A 14,940-nucleotide genomic window follows, 5' to 3' on the forward strand; every position below is an offset into this window, starting at 1 on the left:
CCAGGGCACAACTCACAGACTGAGTGGCAGAACTTAGCAAACTCAATGGTAGTCAACCGATATCACACAGTCCGTCATCTCTGGGGCAGCCCGCCATGACATCATCTGAAAATACCAAACGCAGAGGCCGGCGAGATGGCTCAGAGGGGAAAAGTGCTTGTTACCAAGACAGACAGCCTGAGTTCAATTCCCAGAACCAACTGGGGGAAAGAATTGATTCCTACAGATTGTCCTCTGACACCACCGCATGACAACATATACAAATTAATACACACAAATAATTAGATGTAATAAAATGCTTAATCGGTTGCATTTCTCTGTGACAATAAAAAGATGATTGAAATTATAGTAAAATCCCATTCAGGCTAGCATTATAGAGAGTGAGTTATTTATTTACAAGTAAATTTAATAGAAGAAATGAAAGATTTTTCACCCTAAAATTTACAAAAGTTTGTGGAAGGAAGTTAAAGACTTTGAAAAATGATGAAGGGTCTAATCTACAAAAGTCACAACAACTCAATATATTAAAGTGCCCGTTCTCCCAAAATTGGTGTGTATAGATTTAAAACCATTCCTATCAAAATTACAGGAAACTCTTTCAAGAAAGTGACAAGAAGGTCTTCAATTGTATATAGGAATGCGGAACATTTAGGGTGACTAAAGCTACTTGGAGGACTTTCAAAATTTCTCTCATGATCTAACAATCAAGTCATGTTAGTTCTCACAAAAAGAGAAGGCTTTGAAGAATGAGAATCCAGAGAAAAGCTGTACATTTAAGGTAGAACAGTCATTTTAAAGGATAGGCCAAGATGACTCAACAGAAGAAGGGAGATGGATGGCTTAACGGATAACCAGGACTTCTACACCAAAACGATGACCCGAGATGCCTTCCCTCCAAACAACGTACACTGATACTAACTTAGAAAGACCACGGACTCAGAATCCTCATTGTCTAATTGAGGCTAATTCTTTCTTCCACACAGTACTAAAGGCAGCCTATGGAAGAACATGTTTTGATAAATTAAACCTTATCAACATTTATATTCTCTCCATTTATGACACCATGAAGCAAAGGAGAGCAGACTGAGAGAACATGCTCGCACGTCTCACATCATATAAGTAACACATAGGCAGAAAAACTGATATGGCAGAGAATGAACCAAAACATGAAGACACTTCACCAAGGCAGGATTGGGGATGGGCTACAGTCACAGGAAAAGATGTTCAACACAATCAGCCACTGGCAAAGCACAAATTAAAACGGTGACGTGCTGTTAATTCATACACTAGAGCACTCAAGGCAGACGGTATCATGGGCTGTGAAACAGCAGAACCCTCCACCCACTGCTGGTGGGAGTAGAAGTATGGCCCCAGTTTGGACTACAGTCCGTCAGTATCTCAAATGCTTAAATGCACAAAATGGCCACGTGATCCAGCAAGTCTGTCGATTCTGGGATAATTAAACATTTTTTTCCCACACAGAGCTATTCACAGAAAGGTTTAAAGTGCCCCAATCTATAATAACTAAAACTTGACAAATAAAACAAAATATGCATCAATGGTTGAATGGAGAGAGAAATTTGCTTTATCTACACAGTGAAACACTCTTCGGCAAGAAAAAGGAGATACAGACTGCGGACATACGATAGGGTTGGAGAAAAGGGTTAAACCATATTCATGAGACTGAACTCCATATGCTACCATTTCTAAAAATACCTCTGAAAGGTGAGTTTATAGGAGAGCAGAGCAGTATGTACTTGGGGGTCCTGGAAGGTGGAAATAGGGACCCATAGGCCTTATTGGTAGATAGGAGCGAATTTAAGTGTCTTAAAACCTCTATAGAGATGGTTATACAATTCGACTGTGTGCTTTAAACAGATGAAACTTACGATGCGTAAAATACACCTCTAGTTTGTCGTTTTTTAAAACTCAGTGAGTAGCTACATCCCGTGTGCTTGCTATGTCATATTCCACTACACGGGTAGTGGCTGACTCGTCTATTCCCTTCCCACTGGCCATTCTGTTTGTCTCTAAGAGTTCTGCTGCACCGGATGAAGCCAGCATGAATGCCGTCAACGCTCCCAGACCATACAATAATGGCTTCTTGCCGTTATGTAACTATAAGCTCTGAATTGCAAGTTAAGTAAAATTTCAATTTTGTGTATCAGGGTGGTTTTTCAAAGTAATAGACGGTCTATGCATCGGTGCCACAACAGGGATGTGTGAGCTGCTCTGTGGATTTACATCCTCTCCAGACAACTTCTGCTTACAGACCTAAACCAGGAGGCTAGATGGCAATCAAGCCCCCTTCCATTTAACTGCTGCATGTTTGGTTTTGGTATACGCCCTCTCAGGATGAATAATCCAGTTGTTTCCCAACGTCTTGACTCATACCAGGACTGCAGTGAGCATCTCTGTGCTAACATGGCCCTCGTGGGTGAAAATGGAAACAAACGTTGTCAAGAATGGATAAGAATTGGGATCCGAATACATCCTGGGAAGGGGCAATGGTGTACCCACTACTGAAAATGTGTTAGCAGTCTGCGAAAAGCTGGACACCGTGACCACGTGACTGCACGATTCTGCTCCTGGGTTTAAGGCTGAAAGAACTACAACAGATTCAAAGGTGTGCCTGTAAACCAGTGTTCACCGCAGGAAAGACAGACATTTTAATTTTATCCAGTTTAGAAAGGATACAGAAACAGGCATGATGGTACACCCCAATATTCTCACCACCTGACAGACTGAGGCAGGGGGATCCCAGGGAGTTAGTTCAAAACCAGCCCAGAGTATATAAAAGGCACTGTCTCAAAAAGACAAAAGCACTCCCCCAAAAAATGAGTTTTTGGTAGATGCTGTCAATGTGTGCAGTAGATATGGCATGAAATACATCGCATACGAAATGATGTAAGCTGCGTGGTTCCACTTGTGTGACGCTTCTGGAACAGGAGAATGCATGAAGACACAAAGGGAGTCCCATGCCCCCAGCATCTGGGAGGAGGAATGAGGAAGTGCCTCAGGTGAAGTCAGCATCTGTGTTCAGAACACTGAGAAACTGGCACTGGTGAGCACCAGGCAACACTGAATAAAATGAGCCCCCCTCAATCACATACCTAATGTTTAAAGTAACAGTCTTATGCCAGGGATATTTTAAAATGCCGCACTAGAAGTAAGGGGGTGTTTTCTTCTTGTTTACTAATGTGCTCATGCAGTCAACCAAAAGGTAACGAGTTCAACTTAAATGAAAGACACGACAACTCTTTCTCGTGTCTTACCTTAAATCTAGCTAGACTTGGTGACTTCAATGGCCAAAAGAACACAATGGAAATGATAGTCCAAGATGTGAAAGTCACATCCCAGGGGATTCCGCTGTGAGAATGTGCTAGAGAGGGCATGGATGGCCTTGCTGATGGATGGCCCGCCTCATGTCCTTCTCTAACTATTCCCACCCAGGCATCTTTGTGGAGGATGCTGTCTTGACCTTCCAAGACCCGCTCACCCACTGCTAAATCCTGCTACATAAGCAAACTGCCCAGTCACGCCCTCCAAAATTCCTGACCTATCAAATCATGACAGTTAATAAAGCAGCTGCTGCTTTATGCCCTGGTGTCTTGGGATAATTTGTAATTCAGCTAGAGATAACCAAGCAGGCATCAGTTCATTACTCTGGAAATTGGTAAAGGGGGAAAAAAAAGGTTGCAGTCCTCCTACCCTTCCGGGCAGTCTATTTAACAGTAGCCATGTAGCTCTTAGGCACACGGTCTGTAATGAGTGCCAGCTAAGCCTGAGAGATGATCCAAGCAAGACATGCAATCCAGTGCCTCTGAAGGAACCACAATTCTAGAAAATCAGCAGCACACACTAAAACCACAAGTGAAGCTTCCCACAAACCATATGCATAGACATGCACATACCCTAGCAATCCCCTCCATGAAGTAGAGAAGGGAGGAGGCCTCTATCCAGTACGAATATTACTACACACACACACACACACACACATATATATATCACACACACACATATATATGTATACATACATATACATATATACATACATACACGCACACACACATATATATACATACACACACATACACACACACATATATATATATACATACACACACACACACACACACACACACACACACACACACACACACACACATATATATATATATATATATATATATATATATATATATATTCAGATGCAATGCAGGGACAGAGACTGAAACTGCATTAAAGTAAACCAACCTTTAAAAGCCACCTTCAGAAACAGCCGCTGAAGTCTGAATACAGATAGGCAATTAGATGATATTAAGGTCTGCCCCGAGTTTCCTTCATCAGAATGGTACAAGGGTTACATTGGAAAGAAAACTTAACAGTTAGGGGTGCAAGGCAGAGAAATCATAGGTAAGAAGGCTTTGTGGGTGCGGAGCCTGCCTTGAGAGTCTCCAGATAACAAGAAAACAAAATAAATAAAACAAAGAACACTGATACACTAGAACCGAGAAACAGATGATCCTCAAAGCCGCCGTAATGCAAGGGCTCACCCCATGGATCTGCTTGGCTTCCATGAGTTTCAAGATGCACATGACGCGAACGTATTCACTGTTCAGCTGGTGGCCGGAACTAGCCTTGTGAATTAATGTTAGGCCAAGGCCATCTCTGCAATGTTGGCACATTCCATCATAAATGCAGTGTGTTGCTGCCCTCTCAGGTCTCCAGTCATTGCAGTAAAGGCATTGCATGTTTGTGGTTAAACTTAATCAGGTAGCATATAGCATATATATTTTGGTTGATGATTATGTGATAAGAGATATTTTAATTGGGACTGGGGAGATGGTTCAGCTGGTAAAGTGCTCACCCCACAGGCATGAGGGTCAGAGTTTGGACCCCCAGAACCCATGCAAATGTGGGGCAGCTAAAGTGGCTTGCCTGTAATGCCAGCATGCAGAAAGCAGAGACGAGGGATCCCTGGAGCAAGCTGACTAGGTAGAATAGCCTAATTGATGAGCTCTGGGTTCAAGTGAGAAACCCTGCCTCGAAGAGTAAAGTGGCAAGTGACCTGACAGCAAGCTCTGACCTCCACACACATGTACCCATATGCATGTGTATTTACATACATGCAAACATGCATGCACACACATGTGCATACCACATATATACACAAAAGCAAAAAATATTTTTTTCCAGTTTTAACAAGATATATACTTTGGACTTGTATTCTCAGTATAATTATTCCTTTATAGAAACTCAATGATAAGTGGATATTAGCCCAAGAGCTCAGAATACCCATGATACAATTCACAGACCATGTGAAGCTTAACAAGAAGGAAGGCCAAAGTGTGGATGCTTTGATACCACTTAAAAGAGGGAACAAAATAATCAGGGAAGGGAGAGGGAGGGAGGGTCCTGGATGGGAGATGCCATTGCTGATGCCAAGACGTGCTTGAAGCACCTGACAAAGACAGATGCAGACACTCACAGCCAACCATTGGATTGAGCCCAGAGACCCCAGTGAAAGAGTTATGGAAGGACTGAAGGAGCTGAAGAGAATTGCAACCCCATAGGAAGAACAACAATATCCCCCAAACCCCTCAGAGCTCCTAGGGACTAAACCACGAAAGAGTATATATGGGTGGGTCCACGGCTCTCCCTACATATGTAGCTGAGGATTGCCTCATCTGGCATCAGTGAGAGGGGAATCTCTGAGTCCTGTGGAGGCTTGTTGCCCTGATGAAGAGGGATGCTACGGGGTGAGGTGGGAGTAGGTAGGTGAATGGGGGAGTACTCTCTTAGAGGCAAAGGGGGGTAACAAGTTCAACTTGGTATGATTTGGGATAGGGAGTTTGAGGGAGGGGAGACTGGAAAGGAGGATAACATTTGACATGTAAATAAATAAAATAATCAATAAAAATAATCCTCAACCAAAAAAAAAGAAATATTTTACTCTACTACAGAAAAAGAAATGGTAAAATAATTCATTTCATTTAAGGCTTTAATTGAAAACAAAATTTTCAGGGATGAGTCTATTCTAAAGAAGAGTAGTTTGCCCGTACAGTGCTGTCCTCAGCCCCAACAATGTAGCAAGGGCCATGTGTGGCTGACAGGTCAGAGGAAAAGAATGACAGGCAGATGTCCTGAAGAGTTAGCTTGCACAGTGTCTACCTTTTATTTCCCTGCCAGCCCAGGGAAAGTATTACACAAAGGCAGCAAACTGCAGAAGACACGAGCCACTCCATACAACCTTCCTTCCAGGTCTTCCTTGTCCTTTCTCAGTGGGATATTAAATCTGATTCAATATCCAAGCCCTTTTAACTCCATTCTAAACCTGACCTGGTACAAAAGGTTGGGGAATTACTTAAAGAGCTACGATTCCTCAGTGAAACTTGCAGAACTCTAGTTCTGTAAAACAGCCAGAGCAGACCCAGATTTTATAGGAGAGAAGTCTTTTATTTGGGTTTTTAAACCATTAGAGTGCCTTATTTAATTTTCCCTTGTCAAGAGATGTATTAGGACCATGTGGTTGCTCTAAAAATGCCATAAACCACGTGGATTTTGGCAAAGGATATTCTCTCACAGACCTGGAAGAGAAAAGGCCAAGATCAAGACACCACCTCCTTGGCAGATGCAGACAAGCCCTCGAATTCTAAGGCTTATAGCACTGTCACTCCAGTTGGCTCCATTTTCACAAGCCATACTCCCTATGTGTCTGTGTGGCTTACCCTGCCTCATCCGTAAGGACTAGAGTCATTGCTCTGATCCGATTCTGGTTTTACATGACTTCATCTCAACTGGAGACTGTCTTCAAAGACCCTACATCCAAATACAGCTGTATTCATGAGCCTTGGGTAGCCACAACCTTTGAGGGGCCAAGAGGGGATGCTCTCCAATCCCACATAGAGAAGATCATCCCAAATAAAGTTTGAAAAAGAAGAAAATACACAATTCTCTTTAAAACTGTTCTTATCGTGGTGTTTTATTTTGTTGAAATGTGGTCTAAGTCCGAGCCCTAGCTAGTACACACCATGTAAACCATACTGGCCTCCAACTCACAGAGATATGCCTCCCTGTGCCTCCTGAGTACTGTAATGAGAGGTGTATCCTGCCATACTTGGCTCCATAATCCTTATCTATGGTTTGGATGATGGAGACAACTGTATTTGTCACAGTCAGTGGTAAATATGTACCAGGTTGATGAGGAATCTCCAATTCTCATATGTGCCATATTATCTGGCCGTATTAGGAAACGTGACTCTCCACTAGCTAGCCATCCAGGGCAAACGGACTGAAAGGGCACAGCAGCATTCGGATAAATCAACCTGAAGCTGCAATCTATAGATATACTATAATGTCTTCTCTATGTCACAAAAAGCAGCAAGAAAAATTAATAATGGTGTCCGTACCTTCCTTGGAAATCTTCCTGGGTAAAAATGCAAGGGTATGGTGACAAGCTCTACTCTGCATACAATGTACAGGGAACTAGGGCAAGCTTTCTACCTCTGCCCAATAAGTCCATGCTCCTGCACTTCCCTGACACGTCACTCCTTCCCCTCTGAGCCCATATAGAGCCTTTAATATCCACATTATACCAGCAATCTGCTCAAGGCTACCTGGTTGCTTCCCCCTCAACCTCAGAGTTGCCCTAGCTTTTACCTACTGATTATATCTACACATTTTAGGGATCTATTATCCCTAAAACGTGCTTCCCACTTCCAGGGACCATACTCTCTTCCTTTTGCAGCGATAACAAATTACCAGGAGAGTATGCCTTAACACAAGAGAAATCCATTTTCTTCCTGTCCTGGAGGCCAGAGGTCCAAAGCATTAGTGTCAAGAGGCTGCACCCAGATGCTGCCAGAGTGGCACTCCCTGGATTCCTTGGCTGGAGGCCCCTTGCTGCAGCTGTCTACAAAGGTAGATCTGCAGCAGTGTCTCTGACTGCTTTCCTCAAGTGCCCTTCTTGGCCACAGTTGCCTCATGCCTATTGATCTTTTAAAGACTGGTGCAGTGCACTTAAAGTCCATCCAGACAATCCAGGAGGCCTCCACATGTTCTCATCCTCCAGAGATGATCTGCAGCCCTCTTCCCAGTGAAGGCAGCATGCACACAGATACCAGGGATCCCAGCAGGTACCGGAGTGCACAGCTACTAACCCTTCTACGGCCACTCAGAATGCTCTTCTTGCCCCAATTCTTTTAGGCATCTACTTTCTTGTCCTAAGGCTTTCGTTTAAGATGTCAGTTCTTGGTGCTGGCAAGATGGCGGGAGTAGACAAAAGCACTTGCTGTTCTTGCAAAGGACCTGAGCTCATTCAGCTCCCAGCACCCACAGGAAGCAGGTCACTAATGTCTATAATTCCAGCTATACCCTTTTCTGGTACATGCACATACTTGGCATTCATACACACACACACACACACACACACACACACACACACACACACACAATTTAGAGGAGCTTTAAAAACAATCCTTTTTAGAATTTTTCAACAATCAAGTTTACTTATCCCAGCAGCTGACCCATATAGTATCCAGGTGACAATAAAAAATGTTATACACTTTCTGCGTAGCAGGGGTTCTTCGTGTGTAAATGGTTTACTGCAATGCTAACAACTTCATAACATTATTGGAAAAACAAGGTGAACTCTGCTCTGTAAAATGGCCAGAATGGTGTGGGCATATGCTAAAAACTGATTAAACTTTATCAAGTATTTCATTAAGCAATATAATTTTCAGCTTTTTAATTGTGGCAAACATTAACACCACAACTTGAACCATTTTCAGCATAGATGCATGAAAGCAATTCCATCTGTGCTCATATATAATCACCGCCACCCATCTCCACACCTCCCCGGCAATGACACACTTCAGCAAACATGAAAATGAGATAAAAATGGACATTGATCTTCAAAACATGGAGATCTGACTACAGGTTTCAGAACGCCACAGTGGCTGGCATACAGGGCTCTTCTGTGAAGCTGGGAGTTGCTGGATTCCATTAAAATCCAACTAGGGAACAGTCTACAGAGTCCTGTGCCAGGGGCCAAGAAACAGACAAAGCTTCAGAAAAGAAATCATCACCGTGAAGGTGGGCTCGGGAGGATGGGAATCGGCAGGCAGCCTCTGAGCTATGTACGTATGCTGAGGAGATGAGGAGTTCTAGGCGTCATCTGAGGAAAGGTCGGGTAGGGATACTGTTAACAGTGGTCAGTGTCTACGCTACCCATACTCATGCACCCAAACAAAGGTGCTCAGACTGAAAACATAAACAGCCTGAAATCAAGCGTGGGAGATCTCAGCTTGCGGTGGATATAGCCTAGAAAAGAAGGCATGTGCCTAGAGGGGGTTACTCTCCAAATAATGTGTCAGCACATCAGACATGGCACCCAATGCAAAAGGCACTAGTCCTGTGTAACTAACTGAGGAGGGCATGCTGGGAGGCCCAAGTCAGAGTGTCTGAATTCATGATGTATTTATTTAAACACCACACCCTCAGAGCACCCTTGGAAACAGTCCACAGATAGACTAGGTACAGCTGCAGAGGGGAAATGTTTCTGGAAACTCACCTAACTTCCAGAGGAAGGGGGACACGTTTCAGCATTGAACACGAAAAACAACTAAACCTTAGGAACAACCTAAGAATAAACAGAAAACTCTGCACACCTCTGCTTAGCTCTAGAATGTTCTCAGATTATTACTTAAGTCTGAAAACTAATAAAGTCAAAGCATATTCTAGCTGACAAAACACTCAATTTTCTTAAAACACAGCTTTCCTCGTGTAGGATGCAAAGCATTTCATACAGAAAAAAAGAATCCCCATGTATTCTGATAAAAAATTTTATGATTGATACTCTAGAAGTATCATTATTGAGTAACCTGGGTATCTGGCAGCTCCATTAGTTCTAAAATAGTGGATACAAAAAGTAAAAATTTGTTGCAAAATTTGTTTCAAAATTACTACTGAATCCTTAATAACCTCCACAGAATACAATTTTCTGCTCCCCTCATCTCTTTCTCTCTCCTTCCCTCTCTCTTTCTTCCTCCATCTTCTCCAAGTATATAGCCATAAGAATTGTAAAAAGAAAAAAGGATAAGAAAAAAATCACCATCACCACCGACAAAACCATACCACAATATAGCACTCTAAAGGACTGAAGATACAAGGGGGTACTCAGCACCCAGGAAGCTTCTATGTAATAGGTGGGTGGGCTATGAGGACAAAAAGGAACAAGTAAGTCACTATGTATAGAAAATCAGTCTAGACAGAAGGGCCAATCTTTACAGAGGGTCTGAGGCTAGAGCATAAAGCTGCCCTTAGGGAGTTCATTTGGAAAAGGCTGGAAGTGTTCAAACCACAGAGACATTCGATTTATTATTATTCAATAATAATAAAAGTATATTCTTTCTGTCCACGGTTAGAGTGTTTCCTAATTAGATTTCTATGGCTGTGATAAAACTTATAACTTATAACTCCTTGGTTACAAACCCTAGGGAAGCCAGGGCAGGAACTAAAGGCAGGAATCTGGAGGCAGGAACTGAAACAGAAGCCATGAAGAAATGTTGTCACTGGCTTCTCTCTGCTTTCAGATACCTATCATCCCCTGCCCAGAGTGGCACTGCCCACAATGAGCTGGCTTCTCACATATCAATCATTCGTGTGTGTGTGTGTGTGTGTGTGTGTGTGTGTGTGTGTGTGTGTGTGTGTGTGTGTGTGTGTGTGTATACCCCAACAAACTTGCTTATGGGCTAATCTGATAGAAGCAATTCTTCAACTGACATTTCTTCTTCCTATATGACTCTAACTTACATGAAATGAACAAAACCACAATTGACTCCTTGTCATTTCAGCACATAAAGATATCACTATCCTTTTCTTCCTCATTCACCCCCAAAATCTCATGCTAACATTAACATCACAATATAAAACATAGATATCTTTGGAAGTCCCATAATCTTTTAAAATTCATTATTTAAAAGTCCACTCTCTTTAAAATTTCAATGTTTTCATAAAGTCTTTAACAAAATCCAATCTCTCTACTGTGGAATCTGATAAAATAAATTTTTCAAAACATGTTCAATGTTTCTTATTCCAAGGGGGAAGAAGCAGGGCACGATTACAATCACAGCAAATCAAACCAAAACTACAATTGCGTACGTGAATAGTTCAGTGTCTAATGTCTGGGACTCATGATTTTCTGGGCTCCAAAGGGTTGGGCAGCTTGACTTCTCTGGCTCTGATGTCCACAACACAGCTTATATAAATGGCAGTTGTCTCACGAGCTCATATTAACTCCACTCCATCTGCTGATGTCCTTGATGGTCGCCAGCCTGCAATGTATTCTTGGCCCACTCTGGACCACAGCGTCTGTGTGCTGACCCTGAGGAAAGACTCTCATAAGACTGTATTTCAAGGATGCTGGTCATCTCGAGCAGAAGAGTCAGCATCAGTAAAGTCAACCTTTGCTCCCTTGCTTTACTGGGACAACTGATGATGGTTTGCTGGGAATGAGAACCCAGCTGTAATTAAGAGACCAGCATCATTCAAATGCAGCCAATGAGAGTCTTCTCTCAGGGTCAGCACACAGAAGCTATGGCAGCCCAGTAGGACAATGTGTTTGAGTGTCCCATGTGGCACTGGTTTTGAAGACATGAAGGGGTAATGGAGAGCAATTGAGGCTTGACACTCTGTGAGGGAGCAGGCCAGGCTCTTGGAAAAGGTGCAGCCAGTAGCAGTGGAGATGCCAGGACTGTGGGCCAATCATCAAGGATAGCGGGTGGCTTGCATCTTGAAGGTAGCGATAGGGAAGCCAAGTATATGGTATTGTTTTTCTCACTCACTGACTTGGTCCTATTTTCTGATTCCACTGTCTGCTATATATTGTAGGTATCAAAGTAAAAGTTAAAAAGCAAACACCCGTGTGTGTAAGCCTGCATGTGTTCCTAAGCTCACAATGTGTGCACTTATCCACAAAGCTGTGTGTATATGCACGTGCAGAAACATCTGTAGCAAATAATCATGGCTGCCACGTTGGAGGGTTGGAGAACAAGATTCACTAACATAGATGGTATCCAAAAGCATTCACACAGAACATGAACTCACTGGAGTCTTAAGGTGTTCAAAACTGTTGTACAGAACAAGAGTGAGCATTTCAATCTAAATAAACTTATAAAACATTTTTTTGGATGGTGGTAAAGTTACGTATTTGTCCCAGAATTTCACAAACCTTTTAATACATAAATATATATCATGACTTTTCTAAGAAAGGATATGGCAAGCAGTCTTCCCAAACTTCCTTGAACCAAAAGAATCCTTTTTGGCAAAGCGTCACTTAAAGGAATTAGGGGTTTTGAAATCTTGCAGGATACATTGTTGCTGAAAATACAAATGGGCCAAGCTGGGAAGACAGCTTGGCTGGCAAAGCAAATGCCGTACAGCACAAAGCGTTCACTTCAATCTCCAAATCCCAGGTTTAAAAAGCTGGGCTCATCCGGGAGGTGAGTCCCTGGGGCCACTGAGAAACCCCGGCCAAGGGGGAGCCCAGGATAATGAGACGTTCTCCCTCGAAAAAGGCAGAGGCCTGAGGGAATGAGATTCAAGGTAGTTGTCAAGTCTACACACACTCACACATGTACACTCTTACCCACAGATGCATTCCGCACACATACACAAACATGTACACACAAACATACTTTAGACTATATATCATGCACAAAGAGTAAGATTACAAAGATAAGTTTTAAGAATTATATCATAAAAATTGAAGCTTTAGCAGATAACAAACTCAAAAATAATATTAAAATCTTTACTCTCCTGATAGCTGTAAAAGAATTTCCATTTCAGAAATCCCCAGGGCTTTCCTAGCTCTTGGGATAATATCGAGTTAAAAAAAAAAGAAAGAAAAAGTCCCCTGTGTATGGTAGTACCTAATTCTTTAGGGCCTAAGCAAAGTCCCTATAAAAATATTAACCCTACAGAGTGTGAATAGTTAGTAACTTAAAATTTCTATATACCTTTTGAAATCTGAGAGGTTCTGAAGGCTTATATTTTGAAATGTAATACTCAATTACTACCCTCGAGACTGAATTATTTGAGTTCTCTGCAGAGGAGCCTGAACAGCTTCCTCTAATACACAGCAAGGCACTGTTTACTGTTGTCCTTTGAATGAAACTCATTTGTCCAGGAAGGACGGGTCTGCTCATTTACATTATTCAGATGACAGTGGCATTTAATGGGCTCTATGCATCAAAGATGTTTGACAGTCATTAACCTTTTAGGGCTACAATAATTTGTGCAATTAACTTAGGCGAAATTATTTTTTGCGGTCACATAATTAATTGCCCATGCCTTTTAAGAGAATTATTGTACCTGAACTAAAAGTTACACGAAAACAACAAGACCACAGTGTTTAAGATCAGGTCCTCAACATGAGAAACATTACAATCAGACTCATGTTTCCAACTACCAGGTATGTCAAATGTACACACGATACTAACTGATTATACCGAAGCCAAAGAGGCCTGAGTTCTGACCCACACAAGACCCCTCAGAATAACTGCAAATTGCCAAATTCCACACTAAAGACCTAGTCTTCATTTTGGTTGTGAGCCTAGCTTTTAATGGCTGAGCCATCTCTCTCTCCTCAGCCCACATCTTACCTTCATTAAAAACATATTTTCCATGGTTTTTAAAAAAAAAATCACCCTTTCTCAAAGTTCATAATTTTTAAGAAGGTACTGAAATAACAGTATTTCATTACCAAAGTTACATGGGATGACTTCATTTTTCTTTGTTATTTTCAGTTAGCATACAAAATAATAGGTTTCACTATTCATTCTAATATCTCACGGCTTGCTTACACTTGCACACTCGATGTGATTTACTCCTAATTAATACTGGCTGATGTCTGCAGGTTCTTGCACTTAGAAATAAAGCAAGGCTTTGGGAGGGCGTTCTTTCCTTGGTCCGTGTACACGCTGCAGAGCTGAGAGGATGAGGCTGATCAGAGGTCAACAAACACAGTTAAGAAGGAAAAGTGCTGAGCTGAAGCTGCCCACAGCACTCCCTTGGGAGACCGTTCTCAGTGGATCCCATGCCATGCAGAATTTTTTTTTTTTTAAAAATCGTATTGTGAGAAATGAAATTTGCAATATGTGTACTCTTCTATAGGCTTTGCCAATATACCTAGCAATTCTCCCAAAATGCAATCGTGTCAGCACAGTCGGGAAAAAGTAATATAATAACCAAAACATGTTGTTTTAAAGTAAAACAGCTATGTTACTCAAGTATTCACCTAAGTAGGGCGGTTTTCAAGCTCAGTGTAATTAAGATTCCAGGTATTCCCAATGGTTTCAGTGGAGCACAGGAATGACAAGCCTGGCACCCGGCCTGGCAGAGTTAGCAGACGGGGCACTGACATTGTTAGCGATTTAGCAGAGGAGATACATTGGGGCGGACCCGATGAAACTGTCAACCTTTTATTATTTTTCGCCTATAAAACCCCCAGTTTCCTATGACTGAATCAAACCCTGATCCTCTGGAGTCGGAGATGTGGGGTAAGCCCTAGTGTCAGCTCTAAGACTCACAGCTCTATCTAGTGTGGTGATTTGAGACACATAGTTCACCTGATCTGAGTCTAGGTTTTACCACCTTGAAGATGTGGTAACAATGTCTTCCTGGATAAGGGACACAGGGCAGATGCTTCAGCGTTTGATCTGATCAAGATCGTCGTCGTACTGCTTGCTCATTATAAATCCCCCGTGCTACAGATAAGACGAAGGATTGTTTCAGCTGTTCTTTGAACAAGCTGTAGCAGTGGCAGCGTACAAATCTGTCAACTAAGCTTTTAAAATTAATTTCCACCTAAGGGTAAAAGTTAGTGCCACTGAATGGACGGAATCAAGGCTCTGCGCCCACATATCACTCCCTGCCCTT

General features: G+C 42.2%; 1 protein-coding gene across 2 annotated transcripts in view; it reads right to left on the reverse strand.

The window, feature by feature from the left end:
- The window catches only part of Sdk1 (sidekick cell adhesion molecule 1), a 986,485-nt gene that overhangs the window by 872,183 nt on the left and 99,362 nt on the right, over nt 1-14,940 (reverse strand). The window lies entirely within an intron of this gene.

This window comes from Rattus norvegicus, chromosome 12, assembly GCF_036323735.1.
Source record: "Rattus norvegicus strain BN/NHsdMcwi chromosome 12, GRCr8, whole genome shotgun sequence".
Classification (NCBI taxonomy): domain Eukaryota; kingdom Metazoa; phylum Chordata; class Mammalia; order Rodentia; family Muridae; genus Rattus; species Rattus norvegicus.